The sequence below is a fragment of the Hyla sarda genome, chromosome 8 (assembly GCF_029499605.1).
Source record: "Hyla sarda isolate aHylSar1 chromosome 8, aHylSar1.hap1, whole genome shotgun sequence".
Taxonomy (NCBI): domain Eukaryota; kingdom Metazoa; phylum Chordata; class Amphibia; order Anura; family Hylidae; genus Hyla; species Hyla sarda.
Genome location: NC_079196.1, coordinates 221,987,763 through 222,008,180, shown reverse-complemented (window position 1 = coordinate 222,008,180; position 20,418 = coordinate 221,987,763). Strand labels below are relative to the sequence as shown.

General features: G+C 43.8%; 1 protein-coding gene across 2 annotated transcripts in view; it reads right to left on the bottom strand.

The window, feature by feature from the left end:
- The window catches only part of FBXL16 (F-box and leucine rich repeat protein 16), a 54,475-nt gene that overhangs the window by 19,633 nt on the left and 14,424 nt on the right, over positions 1-20,418 (bottom strand). Inside the window, exon 1 of one of the 2 annotated variants that reach the window (XM_056534901.1) lies at positions 11,245-11,957. The exons of the other annotated variant lie outside the window; for it this stretch is intronic. The gene's annotated coding sequence lies outside the window, so the exon portion shown is untranslated. Of the gene's footprint in view, positions 1-11,244; positions 11,958-20,418 lie in introns of those variants that run through there. 2 annotated transcript variants of the gene reach the window in all.

The window sequence follows — 20,418 nt, the reverse complement described above, 5'->3', positions numbered from 1 at the left end:
TCCACCTCCCTATAATATAGTGTATGGATTCTGTCACAGCAGTCGTAGCCGCTGTATCTAAGCCCATCATGTGTGATACTGTCCACCTCCCTATATCATAGGTTATGGATTCTGTCATTGCAGTCGTAGTGGCTGTATCTAAGCTCATCATGTGTGATACTGTCCACCTCCCTATATTATAGTGTATGCATTCTGTCACAGCAGTCGTAGCCGCTGTATCTAAGACCATCATGTGTGATACTGTCCACCTCCCTATAATATAGTGTATGGATTCTGTCATTGCAGTCGTAGCCGCTGTATCTAAGCCCATCATGTGTGATACTGTCCACCTCCCTATATCATAGGTTATGGATTCTGTCATCGCAGTAGTAGCGGCCGGTTCCCTGCTGAGCCATTATTCACGGCAGCGTCGCCCACCCTGCACCAGGAGCATGAATGTGTGGGGGCGTCTCTTCCGAGAGAAGATGGTGGACTGTCAGCGGAGAGGAAGAGGTGGGAGGAGAGCAGGAAGGCAGAGATGAATGTGGCAGTGAAAACACCATGTGGGAATAGGAGACCAGAATAGGACGGATGATGCAAGAGCGATGCCCGGGTGGAGATGGTGCCTTCTCCTCAGGAGGGTTGGGGGTAGCTGGCACCGCTCCATCCTATTCTGAGAAATGTTTCCCAGCGTAACGCTTGCTGCCGTCTTTACATATGTCACGCGCCGGGCTCCATTATCATTCACACCGTTCACTCAGTACTGGACCAGATGATAGGAAGGTGTAGGCAGGACCACGTCCTACACAGCGGGTCATAGATCGGCGTTCCTTCACCTGGGGTAAAGATTTAGTCTGCTCCCCTAGCCCTGTATCTAAATATTAGGCCACTGGCATGTGGGCACCCCTCCATGAACATGCCCCGCCGGCTTTAACTACTCTGGAACATGGCTGCTTTCTTTCATAAACAGTGACGAGCCTGGCTCCTGGTCGTATGGGCCATAGATAGGCAATCCTACAATTCAGTCTGTTCCCCCAGCCCTGTATCTAAATACTGGGGCACTGAATTTTGGGCACCCCTCCAGGAATATGCCTCTCCAGCTAGAACTTCTCTGGAAAGATTAGAAAAACATGGCTGCTTTAAAAAAAAAAAAAAAAACACTGCAACGTCTGGCTCCTGGTCGTATGGGCCATAGATAATCAATCCTACAATTCAAATGAAAAAGAGCACGTATGTGCGCTCACCGCTCGGCAGAGGTAGACGTGTACTGGGGTCCGGTTCACGAGACGCTGGATCTCAGCATCGGCGCAGGTGGATGGTGTTCGGAGGCAACGCCGGCAGTTTCGCACGTAGGAGGCCGGAAGAAGCACGCACCTACGTGCGAAACTGCCGGCATTGCCTCCGAGCGCCATCCACTACTGCGCCGATGCTGAGATCCAGCGTCTCGTGAACCGGACCCCAGTACACGTCTACCTCTGCCGAGCGGTGAGCGCACATACGTGCTCTTTTTCATTTGATTTACCGATACTTTATCTATTGTATGTGCATTGGAATAGGTCGCCGAGACCACGCTGCACATCCCATACAGGTGAAGACACCTTTTAGTGTGCCCTCTCCTTTTCTGTCTTCCTACAATTCAGTCTGTTCCCCCAGCCCTGGGGCACTGGATTTTGGGCACCCCTCCAGGAATATGCCTCTCCAGCTAGAACTGCTCTGGAAAGATTAGAAAAACATGGCTGCTTTAAAAAAAAAACAAAAAAAAACACTGCTACGTCTGTCTCCTGGTCGTATGGGCCATAGCTAGACGTTCCTGCAATTCAAGCTGTTCCCTTAGCCCTGTGTCTAAGTAATAGGGCACTGGCTTATTGGTACCAATCCATGAACATCCCCCTTCACCTAAACTGCTCTGGAAAGATTAGAAAAACATGGCTGCTTTCTTTCAAAATCAGTGACAAGCCTGGCTCCTGGTTGTCTGGGCCATAGATAGCAGTTCTTACACTCAGGGTAAAGATTCGGTCTGCTCCCCTGGTCCTGTATCTAAATACTGGGGCACTGGCTTGTGGGCAACCCCACCATGAACATGCCCCTCCACTTTGAACTGCTACGGAAAGATTAGAAATAAATTGCTGCTTTTTATTTATTTTTTTTAAACACTGCCACGTCTGGCTCCTGGTCGTATGGGCCATAAGTAGACATTCCTGCACCCGAGGTAAAGATGGAGTCTGCTCCCATAGCTTTGTGTCTTAGGGTATGTTCACACTGCGGAATTCTAGCAGAATTCCGTGAGTGGAATTCTTCCGAACAGTGAACGTTAGCAATAGCATCAGTGAGAATAAGTCTTCCGTGAGACCCGTTCACACTGCGGAATTTCAGCGGCGGACAATTCCGCAGCTGAAATTGTTCCGCGCAAAGAAAGAACATGTTCATTCTTTGCGTGGAAGTCTGTGAGTACTGCATAGCCGTCAATGGTGATCATACCCTTATACTGAGGCACTAACTTATTGGCACTGCAAGATTAGAAAAACACAGCTGCTTCCTTCCAAAAACAGCGCCCCATCTGTCTCCTGGTTGTACGGGGGTATTGCAGTTCAACCCCACTCATAGAACTGAGCAGCAGTGCCAGGTACCAGCCCTATTTTGCTATTTACGTCCAATGCCTTTATTTTGTCATTCGACCTGATCTGTTGGGTCGGTGACAATGAACTCTGGGTAATGGTCGCAATGAGATTAGTTCCGTATTGAACCCTCTAGGTCCCAGGAAGGGCACTTGGCAGGGAACGGGCTAGTAGTTATCTCATATTGACAATTTCATAAAGACTTATCTCTGGTCCCGAAATCCCGAGAGGCGGTGACATTCTTTCAAGCTATAAGGATGGCCCTCGACGTCATGGACCTCTGGAGAAGTGGTCTCCAAACAGTGGACCTCCAGATGTTGCATAACTACAGCTCCCAGCATGCCCGGGCAGCCGACACTGTGCATATATTCGAATTCATTAGGTGCCTTATGACTGTATTCTTGGGGCACCTAATGAATTCGGGGCACTAATGTTTTAGTGCAGCGGTCTTCAAACTGTGGCCCTCCAGCTGTTGCAAAACTACAATTCCCAGCATGCCCGGACAGCCGAAGGCTGTCCGGGCATGCTGGGAGTTGTAGTTTTTGCAACAGCTGGAGGGCCACAGTTTGAAGACCGCTGTTTTAGTGGATAGGGGACAATAGGGGTAACAGAGCCCTTTGGGCGCATCAGTTGGGGTATTTTGTAGCACCCTTCCTCTATCAATGGGCAATTTTTTGTGTTTTCTAAATCCTAGTAAGATCTTACTATTCTTAAAGGGGTACTCCGCTGCTAGACATCTTACCCCAAATTAAAAATAAATTCCTTTACAGATATTAACAATTAACAATATTTACTATTGGGTTCCCCTGTACATTTTGGGGGGAAAAGTCCAGAGGAAATGCACTTCACTATATTTATTAACATAATGAGCCATCGTTTGCCTATCTTGGCAAAAAATACAAGTATATACCGATACTGCCCACAATTTACACCGCACAGTTATGTCAAATTTACTAGGCAGAACTCTACAGCGCCAACTAACATGTGGCCATAACTGGTACTGCATGTATTTTCCCCCTATATTTTCAACTAGAATTTCTAATCTCATAAGGGACACAACCAGAGCTTAAAGGGGTATTCCAGGCAAAGACTTTTATATATATATATATATATATATATATATATATATATATATATATATATATATGAACTGGCTCCGGAAAGATAAACAGATTTGTAAATTACTTCTGTTAAAAAATCTTAATCCTTCCAATAGTTATTAGCTTCTGAAGTTAACTGCTCAATGATGATGTTATGTCCAGGGAGCTGTGCATGATGGGAAAATATCCCCATAGGAGCTGCACAGCTCCCGGGACGTGAGTCATCAGAAAGCAGTTAGACAGAAAACAGCAACTCAACTTCAGAAGCTAATAACTATTGGAAGGATTAAGTTTTTTTTAATAGAAGTAATTTACAAATCTGTTTAACTTTCCGGAGCCAGTTAATATATATAAAAAAACAAAGTTTTGGCCTGGAATACCCCTTTAAGTCCTGCAGGAACGTGTGGGAACTGAGTTCCTGCACTTTTTTTCACCGCAGAAACACCATTCCCATTAGCAGGAGTCCTGCAGGACCAGCTCTTGAGTGGAAGAGTTCCCACATTTACAATGTCTCCTAGAGGGTCACGTGCTTGTTTGTCACTTTGTCAGTAAAGGGTTAAAGGTCACCCTTTAATTGTTCCCATTTCCTGGGGGCCAATACTTTAGGCTCAGTCCACATTAATTTTTAATGAAGAATTGAGCATTTTTTTTTCTCTCCATATATTGGAGTAGTGTTTCCCATCCAGGGTGCCTCCAGCTGTTGCAAAACTACAATTCCCAGCATGCCCGGACAGCCTTTGGCTGTCCGGGCATGCTGGGAGTTGTAGTTTTGCAACAGCTGGAGGCCCCCTGGTTGGGAAACACTGCTCTAGACACTGATACTGTCATAGCCTCTGTATCTAAGCTAATCATGTGTGATACTGTCCACCTTCCTATATCATAATGGAGTTGTAGTTTTCAACAGCTGGAGGCACCCTAGATAGGAAACACTACTCCAATATATGTAAAAAAAGAAAAGTCTGGGCACCTCTATGGGCATCTTACATGTGCACTGCCTCCTATAGGGGAAGAGTTGTGCTTCCCAAAACTCAATTGCAAAACTACAACTCCCAGCATGCCCGGACAGCCACTGGCTGCCAGGAGTTGTAGTTTTGCAACAGCTGGAGACACCCTGGATTGGAAACACTATCTTAGAGGCAAATATTGCGACAATGAAAACTTCCCCAACATTCTTATTATAATCAGTTTGAATTCCTGGCTGCTTGCTGTCAGTGAATGGAAACTTTCCTCATACAGTATATCTAATCCTGGTCATGTCCAGCTTCAGGTGAAGAGCTCGTCGCAATGTGTCAGCGATAACGCCAATAAAAAAGTCAATAAAAAAAAAAAAAAGCAAGGGAAGAAATTTTTATCATCTTTTCTTCTGACCAAGATGTCGAGCGGCCTCCACGGACAGCATCTGGGGGCCTATAATTTAGGCGGTGGTTGCCTAGCAACTGCTATAAACATCCTCGTTGCCCCACCCCCCCCTGTCCTCCATTAGCACCGTGCTGTCATACATTTTTGTCAGTAGGATGAAACCACTTAGAGCGATGGTGGAGGGGGGGACGGGCGCTTCCATCGCATTGTGACTTTCTTCCTACCATAAGTGATCGCTATTAAAATGTTCTCAATGGCTGCAAAATTATCGGCACCTACACGAGCATCACAGGGATCGGCAGCTGTACGGAGCGACACACAGGAACCACGTCAGCAGCCGATACTCTCCTCCTACAAGTTTATGGATTACTTCTACTCTAAGGCAGTATTATAGTAGATATATTCTTGTATATAGGAGCAGTATTATAGTAGTTATATTCTTGTATATAGGAGCAGTATTATAGTAGTCATATTCTTGTATATAGGAGCAGTATTATAGTAGTTATATTCTAGTATATAGGAGGCAGTATTATAGTAGTTATATTCTTGTATATAGGAGCAGTATTATAGTAGTTATATTCTTGTATATAGGAGCAGTATTATAGTAGTTATATTCTTGTATATAGGAGCAGTATTATAGTAGTTATATTCTTGTATATAGGAGCAGTATTATAGTAGTTATATTCTTGTATATAGGAGCAGTATTATAATAGTTATATTCTTGTATATAGGAGCAGTATTATAGTAGTTATATTCTTGTATATAGGAGCAGTATTATAGCAGTTATATTCTTGTATATAGGAGCAGTATTATAGTAGTTATATTCTTGTATAAAGGAGCAGTATTATAGTAGTTATATTCTTGTATATAGAAGCAGTATTATAGTAGTTATATTCTTGTATATAGGAGCAGTATTATAGTAGTTATATTCTTGTTTATAGGGGCAGTATTATAGTAGTTATATTCTTGTATAAAGGAGCAGTATTCTAGTAGTTATATTCTTGTATATAGGAGCAGTATTATAGTAGTTATATTCTTGTATATAGGAGCAGTATTATAGTAGTTATATTCTTGTATATAGGAGAAGTATTATAGTAGTTATATTCTTATATATAGGGAGCAGTATTATAGTAGTTATATTCTTGTATATAGGAGGCAATATTAAAGTAGTTATATTCTTGTATATAGGAGCAGTATTATAGTAGTTATATTCTTGTATATAGGAGGCAGTATTATAGTAGTTATATTCTTGTATATAGGAGGAGTATTATAGTAGTCATATTCTTGTATATAGGAGCAGTATTATAGTAGTTATATTCTTGTATATAGGAGCAGTATTCTAGTAGTTATATTCTTGTATATAGGAGCAGTATTATAGTAGTTATATTCTTGTATATAGGAGACAGTATTATAGTAGTTATATTCTTGTATATAGGGGCAGTATTATAGTAGTTATATTCTTGTATATAGGAGCAGTATTATATTAGTTATATTCTTGTATATAGGAGGCAGTATTATAGTAGTTATATTCTTGTATATAGGAGAAGTATTATAGTAGTTATATTCTTGTATATAGGAGCAGTATTATAGTAGTTATATTCTTGTATATAGGAGCAGTATTATAGTAGTTTTATTCTTGTATATAGGAGCAGTATTATAGTAGTTATATTCTTGTATATAGGAGCAGTATTATAGTAGTTATATTCTTGTATATAGGGGTAGTATTATAGTAGTTATATTCTTGTATATAGGAGCAGTATTATAGTAGTTATATTCTTGTACATAGGAGGCAGTATTATAGTAGTTATATTCTTGTACATAGGAGGCAGTATTATAGTAGTTATATTCTTGTATATAGGAGCAGTATTATAGTAGATATATTCTTGTATATAGGAGCAGTATTATAGTAGTTATATTCTTGTATATAGGAGCAGTATTATAGTAGTTATATTCTTGTACATAGGGGGCAGTATTATAGTAGTTATATTCTTGTATATAGGAGCAGTATTATAGTAGATATATTCTTGTATATAGGAGCAGTATTATAGTAGTTATATTCTTGTATATAGGAGCAGTATTATAGTAGATATATTCTTGTATATAGGAGGCAGTATTATAGTAGTTATATTCTTGTATATAGGAGCAGTATTATAGTAGTTATATTCTTGTATATAGGAGGCAGTATTATAGTAGTTATATTCTTGTATATAGGAGCAGTATTATAGTAGTTGTATTCTTGTATATAGGAGCAGTATTATAGTAGTTATATTCTTGTATATAGGAGCAGTATTATAGTAGTTATATTCTTGTATATAGGAGCAGTATTATAGTAGTTATATTCTTGTATATAGGAGCAGTATTATAGTAGATATATTCTTGTATATAGGAGCAGTATTATAGTAGTTATATTCTTGTACATAGGAGGCAGTATTATAGTAGTTATATTCTTGTACATAGTATTAATGTAGTTAGGATTTCTAGATGAGAATTAGATGTAAGGGATGATGGGTCGGACAATATTTGTTGTATTTGTCTCTTTGCTCATTAAATAACCATGAGATATTTATGACCAATACTAAAGCCTCTGTGCAGTATTTATTGCTCTTTTATTGAGCGTTTCTGCCTTTGTTATGAGGCTGTAGTCACCGCAGACATCGGTCCACACCTGGGTTACAGCCCTTATGACTGCAGCTGGTGACAAGGCCTCATATACTTAGAATATTCCTTATAATGTGAATACGGACATAATGGATAGAAAGCTGTATACATTCACCAATGACCCTCAAAGGACACGTTAACTCTCGCTACATTACTACATGGATGGAAACAGCAACAAAGTATATGAGATTCTATTTCAAATTAAATAAGATCCGTATAAATCTAGGACCATGATGCTTTGCAGTAGAACACTGCATTATGGTTGGGAGTAATGTGGGCGTGTCTTCCATACCGTGTCACATCTCTTAAAGTGGCAGCTACAGTATATTTATAAATCTTTATTACTATTATTATTATTTTTATTTGTTTTGTACAGGATTTAATCAAGAAGCCTTAGGGATGTATTAGAATCCACTAGAAGGAAATATTATGATTATTTAAGACATTAAAAGCCATAGGGGGGAAATTAAATAACATTATTTATTTTTTTTAAATCAACTGGTGGCAGAAAGTTAAACAGATTTGTAAATTATTTCTATTAAAAAATCTTAATCCTTCCAGTACTTATTAGCTGCTGAATACTACAGAGGAAATTATTTTATTTTTGGAACACAGAGCTCTCTGCTGACATCATGAACACAGAGCTCTCTGCTGACATCATGAACACAGAGCTCTCTGCTGACATAATGAGCACAGTGCTCCCTCCTGACCTCATTTTAGGAACTGTCCAGAGTAGGAGAAAATCCCCATAGCAAACATATGCTGCTCTGGACAGTTCCTAAAATGGACAATAGTGTCAGCAGAGAGCACTGTGGTCATGATGTCAACAGAGAGCTCTGTGTTCCAAAAAGAAAATAATTTCCTCTTTAAAGTGCCCCTTTAAAGCTGTGGTCTACAAACTGTGGCCCTCCAGCTGTTGCAAAACGGTAACTTCCAGCATAACTGGATTAGGAGGATGCTACATACAGTGTCCTAAAACAACACTGCCTCCTAAAAAAGAGTGGGAGCAAAGAGCGCCCCCTTAAATCAGAGGACAGAAGTAGTTTCCCCCAAATCCTGGGCAAGTCAGTGGGCACCTTACATGTCCACAGGCTTCTATAGGGGAAGAGTTACACTATAGCTGTGGTCTACAAACTGTGCACCTTCAGCTGTTGTAGAACTAGAACTCCCAGCATGCCCAAAAAGCCTTTGGAGCCAGCTTATATCTAAGGATCGAAGTGGCTACCCCAAAGCCTGGGCACCTCAATGGGCATATTCCCTGTCTACAGCCTTTTATAGGGGAAAAGTTACGCTATAGCAGTGGTCTCCAAACTGTGGACCTTCAGCTGTTGCAGAACTACAATCCCAGCATGCCCAAAAAGCCTTTGACACCTCTTCAAATCAGAGGATGGGAGTGGCTCCCTCAAAACTTGGGCATCTTCCATGTCTACTGCCTTCAATAGGGGAAGGGTTTCGCTAAAGCAGTGGTTCTCCAATTGCGGTTGCAATACTACAACTCCCAGCATCACTGAAGCAAGAGGAGGCTATCTACAATGTCCTAAAAAGAATGGGGGGGGGGAGAGAGCGCCCCCTAAAATCAGAGAATGGAAGTGGCTGCCCTAAAAGGTCCACGCTATGGCAATGGTCACCAAACTGTGAACCTCATCTGTTGCAAAACTACAACTCCCAGCATGCCCGGACAGCCGTTGGCTGTCCGGGCATGCTGGGAGTTGTAGTTTTGCAACAGCTGTAAGTCGATGAGATCGATTCGGAGAGAAATGACAGGATGGCGGTATGTGAATATGTCCCCAGGAGAGCGCCGAGCGAGGCGGCCGCGTACTTAGTCATTGCAAATGAGGAAGAGCTGACAGCCGGCGCGTTTTATGGTAAAGACACTCTTCCTGCGCTCAGGGCTCAATGGAGACAAAGCCATGAATGAAAAGGGGACATGAGGTCAGAGCGGAGCCGAATCCAATCTCCCATGATGCCATAGTGGCGCCTCGCTGCTGTTTCCAACCTCCCCCCCCCCCCCCCTTCCTCCGCCAGGGGACTCAATACTGCCGAGGCTTAAAGGGGTACTCCCCTGGAAAACATTTTTTTTTTCTTTTATAAATCAACTGGTGCCAGAAAGTTAAACAGATTTGTAAATGACTTCTATTAAAAAATCTTAATCCTTCCAGTACTTATCAGCTGCTGGATGCTCCACAGGAAGTGCTCTTCTTTTTGAATTTCCTTTCTGTCTGACCACAGTGCTCTCTGCTGACACCTCTGTCCATTTTAGAAACTGTCCAGAGCAGGAGCAAATCCTCATAGCAAACCTCTCCTGCTCTGGACAGTTCCTAAAATGGACAGAGGTGTCAGCAGAGAGCACTGTGGTCAGACAGAAAGGAAATTCAAAAAGAAGAGAACTTCCTGTGGAGCATACAGCAGCTGATAAGTACAGGAAGGATTAAGATTTTTTTTTAAATAGAAGTCATTTTCAAATCTGTTTAACTTTCTGGCACCAGTTGATTTAAAAAAAAAATGTTTTTCCAGGGGAGTACCCCTTTAACGTTCAACACTTGGTTATTTCTTGCAAGGCGGCAAGATGTCTTCTCTATTTCTCAAGAGATAAGCGGCAACCCATCCCCCCCCCCCACCCCCCAGCTTCAAACAAGCACATACAGACATACAGCTGTCCGGCTCCAAGGTCCATTTAACGCTCAGTATAGTTTAATCATGGTGTGCCCATGACGAAGTGCAACTGAGCGCAAAACCCGTCGAGTGCATACACTGCTCCCGTTTCTGTCCTGTTTGTTACTTAGAATCCAAATTTATGAGAAGGGGACGGCTATATTCGCTATGAAGCAAAAAAAATCCCAAAATGCGTGATCCAGCTCCCCGGACAATTTAAAAAGAAAGACTTTAAAGGAGAACTCCAGCCAAGACGTATATCCCCTATCCAGCAGTTGGACCCCCGCGATCTCCAGAACGAGACGTGGCTCTCAGTGAGGAGAACGTGCGTGCCATGTCTATGGTAGTGCCGAAGAGACCCGAGTACAGCACCGGTGGACAACACGTGCTCCTCATTGACAGTCGGGGTCCCATTCTGGAGATTGCGGGGGTCCCTGTGCACCTGTGGATACGGGATAAGTAAATTTTGCCTGGAGTTCTTTTTTAAAGATATCATGGTTAAAATAAAAGGGAACCTCCTTAGACATGTCTGTAAACAGGAAAAGAAACTCTGACGGGTTTCAAGCTGAGATAGCTCTTCATCAGGGTCAATCATGGCTGTAGGGTGCGAGGATAAGATTGGGGGAAAACCTATGGAAGTGGCTGCCCTAAATGTCCACGCTATGGCAATGGTCACCAAACTGTGAACCTCATCTGTTGCAAAACTACAACTTCCAGCATGCCCGGACAGCCGTCGGCTGTCCGGGCATGCTGGGAGTTGTAGTTTTGCAACAGCTGTAAGTCGATGAGATCGATTCAGAGAGAAATGACAGGATGACGGTATGTGATACGTCCCCAGGTAAACACAATATAAATGCGACAGAGCATATAGGACTGTTTACCTGTCCCTGCTCCAGAGGGTATGCAATCCGCTCCTCTACAATGTCCTCTCACTACTTCCTGGACACCTGATGAAGGATCCACGTGAGGGAGCCAAAATCCGTTACAGGAAAATACAGAATTTTGGTCTGAGGGGACTTTCGTGTCTCGGTTTGGTAGAACAGCGCCCCCAAAGTGTGGGGGTATTCTGCTTCTTCATTTGGTTGTTGTCAATCCCAAGACTACTTGCTGGATGAACAGTTGTTCGGTGCTAAAATTCCCAGCATGCATTGCTTACCCTCAGCTCTTCATCACAGTCTTCTGCCTACTCCCCTGCCATAGCCCTCTTTCCAGAGCTGTTGCAAAACATCCCATTTTACAGCAGACTATGGCACAATCAGTGAGACTGCAGCACCTGCTATGCACTCCTTGTCTGCTCCTCTGTCTGTGACAATGTTCAGCACAAGGCTGCATGTTCTAATTACACCTCATTCTTCCCTAAATGTCAGAATAAAGATGTATATTTGTGTAAGACAGGGAGATGATGATATAGCTGTAAGGGCTGATCAGGGGTGATGACATCACTCAGGGGCGGGGCTAGAGCTCAGAAACAAGATCCAGACACTCTTCATGACACACGGAGGATGATGTAGTGGTTCAAGAGAGAGGGAGGAGGGGGGAGCTGCAAAGACAACGCCACAGTGACAATGAGAGGACTACACAACTTCCTGTCAGAAGAGAGGGACAAACAAGGAGCTGCTGAGACAACACCACACTGATAATGAGAGGACTAAATAACTTCCTGTCAGGTGAGAGGAAGGAAACGGGAGCTGCTGTGACAACACCACACTCATAATGAGAGAACTATATAACTTCCTGTCAGGTGAGAGGAAGGAAATGGAGGTAGCTGAGGCAACACCACAATGATAATGAAAGGGCTACATAACTTCCTGTCAGGTGAGAGGAAGGAAACGGGATCAGCTGAGACAACACCACGCTGACTATGAGAGGACAACACAACTTCCTGTCAGGTGAGAGGAAGCAAATGGGAGCTGCTGAGACAAAACCACGCTGACAATGTGAGGACAACACAACTTCCTGTAAAGGGGGAATCACACAAAATCATGCTGCAGTCAGTGCAATGTGTGATAACTCTCTACTGGTTCTATGTATTGGGGTGATCAGATGAGAAGGTAAGTGATGGGTCCTGATTGGTCAGTCCTGATTGGTCAGTCTGTGATTGGTCAGTCTGTGATTGGATGATGAAATCAGGTGTCCATAACAATATTCTAATGGGAGTGGTCAGGTCACAGGTTATGTAGCAGGGTAGTGTGTGGCTGGATGATGATGTCATCAAAATAGATGAGCTCCAGGATACAGACAGGGGCATGTATGACTGACAGCCCGGAATGTACCATCACTGGAATGTACCATCACTGGAATGTACCATCACTGGAATGCACCATCACTGGAATGTACCATCACTGGAATGTACCATCATGGCACTTTTAGAACATGCTTAACAGGAAAATAAGGTTATTTTTCAGAAGAATTTATAGTATCCCTGTATAGTAAGTAGAGGAGAGGTCAGTGTCCTGATATCTGTGTATTAGGAGGAGAGGTCAGTGTCCTGATATCTGTGTATTAGGAGGAGGAGAGGTCAGTGTCCTGATATCTGTGTATTAGGAGGAGAGGTCAGTGTGTATTAGGAGAAGGAGAGGTCAGTGTCCTGATATCTGTGTATTAGGAGAAGGAGAGGTCAGTGTCCTGATAGCTGTGTATTAGGAGGAGAGGTCAGTGTCCTGATATCTGTGTATTAGGAGGAGAGGTCAGTGTCCTGATAGCTGTGTATTAGGAGGAGAGGTCAGTGTCCTGATATCTGTGTATTAGGAGGAGAGGTCAGTGTGTATTAGGAGAAGAGGTCAGTGTCCTGATATCTGTGTATTAGGAGGAGAGGTCAGTGTCCTGATATCTGTGTATTAGGAGAAGGAGAGGTCAGTGTCCTGATATCTGTGTATTAGGAGAAGGAGAGGTCAGTGTCCTGATATCTGTGTATTAGGAGGAGAGGTCAGTGTCCTGATATCTGTGTATTAGGAGGAGGAGAGGTCAGTGTCCTGATATCTGTGTATTAGGAGGAGGAGAGGTCAGTGTCCTGATATCTGTGTATTAGGAGGAGGAGAGGTCAGTGTCCTGATATCTGTGTATTAGGAGGAGGAGAGGTCAGTGACTTGATATCTGTGTATTAGGAGGATGAGAGGTCAGTGACCTGATATCTGTGTATTAGGAGGAGAGGTCAGTAGGTCAGTGTCCTGATATCTGTGTATTAGGAGTAGGAGAGGTCAGTGACCTGATATCTGTGTATTAGGAGGAGAGGTCAATGTCCTGATATCTGTGTATTAGGAGAGGTCAGTGACCTGATATCTGTGTATTAGGAGGAGAGGTCAGTAGGTCAGTGTCCTGATATCTGTGTATTAGGAGGAGGAGAGGTCAGTGACCTGATATCTGTGTATTAGGAGGAGAGGTCAATGTCCTGATATCTGTGTATTAGGAGGAGAGGTCAATGTCCTGATATCTGTGTATTAGGAGGAGAGGTCAGTGACCTGATATCTGTGTATTAGGAGGAGGAGAGGTCAGTGTCCTGATATCTGTGTATTGGGAGGAGAGGTCAGTGTCCTGATATCTGTGTATTAGGAGGAGAGGTCAGTGTCCTGATATCTGTGTATTAGGAGGAGAGGTCAGTGTCCTAATATCTGTGTATTAGGAGGAGAGGTCAGTGTCCTGATATCTGTGTATTAGGAGTAGAGGTCAGTGACCTGATATCTGTGTATTAGGAGGAGAGGTCAGTGTCCTGATGTCTGTGTATTAGGAGGAGAGGTCAGTGACCTGATATCTGTGTATTAGGAGGAGAGGTCAGTGTCCTGATATCTGTGTATTAGGAGGAGAGGTCAGTGACCTGATATCTGTGTATTAGGAGGAGGAGAGGTCAGTGACCTGATATCTGTGTATTAGGAGGAGGAGAGGTCAGTGACCTGATATCTGTGTATTAGGAGGAGGAGAGGTCAGTGTCCTGATATCTGTGTATTAGGAGGAGGAGAGGTCAGTGTCCTGATATCTGTGTATTAGGAGGAGAGGTCAGTGTCCTGATATCTGTGTATTAGGAGGAGGAGAGGTCAGTGTCCTGATATCTGTGTATTAGGAGGAGGAGAGGTCAGTGTCCTGATATCTGTTTATTAGGAGGAGGAGAGGTCAGTGTCCTGATATCTGTCTATTAGGAGGAGAGGTCAGTGTCCTGATATCTGTGTATTAGGAGGAGGAGAGGTCAGTGACCTGATATCTGTGTATTAGGAGGAGAGGTCAGTGTCCTGATATCTGTGTATTAGGAGAAGGAGAGGTCAGTGTCCTGATATCTGTGTATTAGGAGGAGAGGTCAGTGTCCTGATATCTGTGTATTAGGAGGAGAGGTCAGTGTCCTGATATCTGTGTATTAGGAGGAGAGGTCAGTGTCCTGATATCTGTGTATTAGGAGGAGAGGTCAGTGTCCTGATATCTGTGTATTAGGAGGAGGAGAGGTCAGTGTCCTGATATCTGTGTATTAGGAGGAGAGGTCAGTGATCTGATATCTGTGTATTATGAGGAGAGGTCAGTGTCCTGATATCTGTGTATTAGGAAGAGAGGTCAGTGACCTGATATCTGTGTATTAGGAGAAGAGGTCAGTGTCCTGATATCTGTGTATTAGGAGGAGAGGTCAGTGTCCTGATATCTGTGTATTAGGAGGAGGAGAGGTCAGTGTCCTGATATCTGTGTATTAGGAGGAGGAGAGGTCAGTGTCCTGATATCTGTGTATTAGGAGGAGGAGAGGTCAGTGTCCTGATATCTGTGTATTAGGAGTGGTCAGTGTCCTGATATCTGTGTATTAGGAGGAGAGGTCAGTGTCCTGATATCTGTGTATTAGGAGGCGAGGTCAGTGATCTGATATCTGTGTATTAGGAGGAGAGGTCAGTGTCCTGATATCTGTGTATTAGGAGGAGAGGTCAGTGTCCTGATATCTGTGTATTAGGAGGAGGAGAGGTCAGTGACCTGATATCTGTGTATTAGGAGGAGGAGAGGTCAGTGTCCTGATATCTGTGTAGTAGGAGGAGGAGAGGTCAGTGTCCTGATATCTGTGAATTAGGAGGAGGAGAGGTCAGTGACCTGATATCTGTGTATTAGGAGGAGGAGAGGTCAGTGTCCTGATATCTGTGTATTAGGAGGAGGAGAGGTCAGTGTCCTGATATCTGTGTATTAGGAGGAGAGGTCAGTGTCCTGATATCTGTGTATTAGGAGGAGAGGTCAGTGTCCTGATATCTGTGTATTAGGAGGAGAGGTCAGTGTCCTGATATCTGTGTATTAGGAGGAGAGGTCAGTGTCCTGATATCTGTGTATTAGGAGGAGAGGTCAGTGTCCTGATATCTGTGTATTAGGAGGAGAGGTCAGTGTCCTGATATCTGTGTATTAGGAGGAGAGGTCAGTGTCCTGATATCTGTGTATTAGGAGGAGAGGTCAGTGTCCTGATATCTGTGTATTAGGAGGAGGAGAGGTCAGTGTCCTGATATCTGTGTATTAGGAGGAGGAGAGGTCAGTGACCTGATATCTGTGTATTAGGAGGAGAGGTCAGTGACCTGATATCTGTGTATTAGGAGGAGGAGAGGTCAGTGTCCTGATATCTGTGTATTAGGAGGAGAGGTCAGTAGGTCAGTGTCCTGATATCTGTGTATTAGGAGGAGGAGAGGTCAGTGATCTGATATCTGTGTATTAGGAGAAGGAGAGGTCAGTGACCGGATATCTGTGTATTAGGAGGAGAGGTCAGTGTCCTGATATCTTTGTATTAGGAGGAGAGGTCAGTGTCCTGATATCTGTGTATTAGGAGGAGGAGAGGTCAGTGTCCTGATCACTGTGTATTAGGAGGAGGAGAGGTCAGTGTCCTGATATCTTTGTATTAGGAGGAGAGGTCAGTGTCCTGATATCTGTGTATTAGGAGGAGGAGAGGTCAGTGTCCTGATCACTGTGTATTAGGAGGAGGAGAGGTCAGTGTCCTGATATCTGTGTATTAGGAGAAGGAGAGGTCAGTGTCCTGATATCTGTGTATTAGGAGAAGGAGAGGTCAGTGTCCTGATATCTGTGTATTAGGAGAAGGAGAGGTCAGTGTCCTGATATCTGTGTATTAGGAGGAGGAGAGGTCAGTGTCCTGATATCTGTGTATTAGGAGGAGAGGTCAGTGTCCTGATATCTGTGTATTAGGAGGAGGAGAGGTCAGTGTCCTGATATCTGTGTATTAGGAGGAGAGGTCAGTTTCCTGATATCTGTGTATTAGGAGGAGAGGTCGGTGTCCTGATATCTGTGTATTAGGAGGAGAGGTCAGTGTCCTGATATCTGTGTATTAGGAGGAGGAGAGGTCAGTGACCTGATATCTGTGTATTAGGAGGAGGAGAGTTCAGTGTCCTGATATCTGTGTATTAGGATGAGAGGTCAGTGTCCTGATATCTGTGTATTAGGAGGAGGAGTGGTCAGTGTCCTGATATCTGTGTATTAGGAGGAGAGGTCAGTGTCCTGATATCTGTATATTAGGAGGAGAGGTCAGTGTCCTGATATCTGTGTATTAGGATGAGAAGTCAGTGTCCTGATATCTGTGTATTAGGAGGAGGAGTGGTCAGTGTCCTGATATCTGTGTATTAGGAGGAGAGGTCAGTGTCCTGATATCTGTATATTAGGAGGAGAGGTCAGTGTCCTGATATCTGTGTATTAGGAGGAGGAGAGGTCAGTGTCCTGATATCTGTATATTAGGAGGAGAGGTCAGTGTCCTGATATCTGTGTATTAGGAGGAGAGGTCAGTGACCTGATATCTGTGTATTAGGAGGAGAGGTCAGTGACCTGATATCTGTGTATTAGGAGGAGAGGTCAGTGACCTGATATCTGTGTATTAGGAGGAGAGGTCAGTGTCCTGATGTCTGTGTATTAGGAGGAGAGGTCAGTGTCCTGATGTCTGTGTATTAGGAGGAGAGGTCAGTGTCCTGATATCTGTGTATTAGGAGGAGAGGTCATTGACCTGATATCGGTGTATTAGGAGGAGGAGAGGTCAGTGATCTGATATCTGTGTATTAGGAGGAGGAGAGGTCAGTGACCGGATATCTGTGTATTAGGAGGAGAAGTCAGTATCCTGATATCTGTGTATTAGGAGGAGAGGTCAGTGATCTGATATCTGTGTATTATGAGGAGAGGTCAGTGTCCTGATATCTGTGTATTAGGAGGAGAGGTCAGTGTCCTGATATCTGTGTATTAGGAGAAGAGGTCAGTGTCCTGATATCTGTGTATTAGGAGGAGAGGTCAGTGTCCTGATATCTGTGTATTAGGAGAAGGAGAGGTCAGTGTCCTGATATCTGTGTATTAGGAGAAGGAGAGGTCAGTGTCCTGATATCTGTGTATTAGGAGGAGAGGTCAGTGTCCTGATATCTGTGTATTAGGAGGAGGAGAGGTCAGTGTCCTGATATCTGTGTATTAGGAGGAGGAGAGGTCAGTGACCTGATATCTGTGTATTAGGAGGAGAGGTCAGTGACCTGATATCTGTGTATTAGGAGGAGGAGAGGTCAGTGTCCTGATATCTGTGTATTAGGAGGAGAGGTCAGTAGGTCAGTGTCCTGATATCTGTGTATTAGGAGGAGGAGAGGTCAGTGATCTGATATCTGTGTATTAGGAGAAGGAGAGGTCAGTGACCGGATATCTGTGTATTAGGAGGAGAGGTCAGTGTCCTGATATCTTTGTATTAGGAGGAGCGGTCAGTGTCCTGATATCTGTGTATTAGGAGGAGGAGAGGTCAGTGTCCTGATCACTGTGTATTAGGAGGAGGAGAGGTCAGTGTCCTGATATCTTTGTATTAGGAGGAGAGGTCAGTGTCCTGATATCTGTGTATTAGGAGGAGGAGAGGTCAGTGTCCTGATCACTGTGTATTAGGAGGAGGAGAGGTCAGTGTCCTGATATCTGTGTATTAGGAGAAGGAGAGGTCAGTGTCCTGATATCTGTGTATTAGGAGAAGGAGAGGTCAGTGTCCTGATATCTGTGTATTAGGAGAAGGAGAGGTCAGTGTCCTGATATCTGTGTATTAGGAGGAGGAGAGGTCAGTGTCCTGATATCTGTGTATTAGGAGGAGAGGTCAGTGTCCTGATATCTGTGTATTAGGAGGAGGAGAGGTCAGTGTCCTGATATCTGTATATTAGGAGGAGAGGTCAGTGTCCTGATATCTGTGTATTAGGAGGAGAGGTCAGTTTCCTGATATCTGTGTATTAGGAGGAGAGGTCGGTGTCCTGATATCTGTGTATTAGGAGGAGAGGTCAGTGTCCTGATATCTGTGTATTAGGAGGAGGAGAGGTCAGTGACCTGATATCTGTGTATTAGGAGGAGGAGAGTTCAGTGTCCTGATATCTGTGTATTAGGATGAGAGGTCAGTGTCCTGATATCTGTGTATTAGGAGGAGGAGTGGTCAGTGTCCTGATATCTGTGTATTAGGAGGAGAGGTCAGTGTCCTGATATCTGTATATTAGGAGGAGAGGTCAGTGTCCTGATATCTGTGTATTAGGATGAGAAGTCAGTGTCCTGATATCTGTGTATTAGGAGGAGGAGAGGTCAGTGTCCTGATATCTGTGTATTAGGAGGAGGAGAGGTGAGTGTCCTGATATCTGTGTATTAGGAGGAGAGGTCAGTGTCCTGATATCTGTATATTAGGAGGAGAGGTCAGTGTCCTGATATCTGTGTATTAGGAGGAGAGGTCAGTGTCCTGATATCTGTGTATTAGGAGAAGGAGAGGTCAGTGTCCTGATATCTGTGTATTAGGAGGAGAGGTCAGTGTCCTGATATCTGTATATTAGGAGGAGAGGTCAGTGTCCTGATATCTGTGTATTAGGAGGAGGAGAGGTCAGTGTCCTGATATCTGTATATTAGGAGGAGAGGTCAGTGTCCTGATATCTGTGTATTAGGAGGAGAGGTCAGTGACCTGATATCTGTGTATTAGGAGGAGAGGTCAGTGACCTGATATCTGTGTATTAGGAGGAGAGGTCAGTGTCCTGATGTCTGTGTATTAGGAGGAGAGGTCAGTGTCCTGATGTCTGTGTATTAGGAGGAGAGGTCAGTGTCCTGATATCTGTGTATTAGGAGGAGAGGTCATTGACCTGATATCGGTGTATTAGGAGGAGGAGAGGTCAGTGATCTGATATCTGTGTATTAGGAGGAGGAGAGGTCAGTATCCTGATATCTGTGTATTAGGAGGAGAGGTCAGTGTCCTGATATCTGTGTATTAGGAGGAGAGGTCAGTGTCCTGATATCTGTGTATTAGGAGGAGGAGAGGTCAGTGACCTGCTATCTGTGTATTAGGAGGAGAGGTCAGTGACTTGATATCTGTGTATTAGGAGGAGAGGTCAGTGTCCTGATATCTGTGTATTAGGAGAAGGAGAGGTCAGTGTCCTGATATCTGTGTATTAGGAGGAGGTGAGGTCAGTGACTTGATATCTGTGTATTAGGAGGAGGAGAGGTCAGTGACTTGATATCTGTGTATTAGGAGGAGGAGAGGTCAGTGTCCTGATATCTGTGTATTAGAAGGAGGAGAGGTCAGTGTCCTGATATCTGTGTATTAGGAGGAGGAGAGGTCAGTGACTTGATATCTGTGTATTAGGAGGATGAGAGGTCAGTGACCTGATATCTGTGTATTAGGAGGAGAGGTCAGTAGGTCAGTGTCCTGATATCTGTGTATTAGGAGTAGGAGAGGTCAGTGACCTGATATCTGTGTATTAGGAGGAGAGGTCAATGTCCTGATATCTGTGTATTAGGAGGAGAGGTCAGTGACCTGATATCTGTGTATTAGGAGGAGAGGTCAGTGTCCTGATATCTGTGTATTAGGAGGAGAGGTCAGTGTCCTGATATCTGTGTATTAGGAGGAGAGGTCAGTGTCCTGATGTCTGTGTATTAGGAGGAGAGGTCAGTGTCCTGATATCTGTGTATTAGGAGGAGAGGTCAGTGTCCTGATATCTGTGTATTAGGAGGAGAGGTCAGTGTCCTGATATCTGTGTATTAGGAGGAGAGGTCAGTGACCTGATATCTGTGTATTAGGAGGAGAGGTCAATGTCCTGATATCTGTGTATTAGGAGGAGAGGTCAATGTCCTGATATCTGTGTATT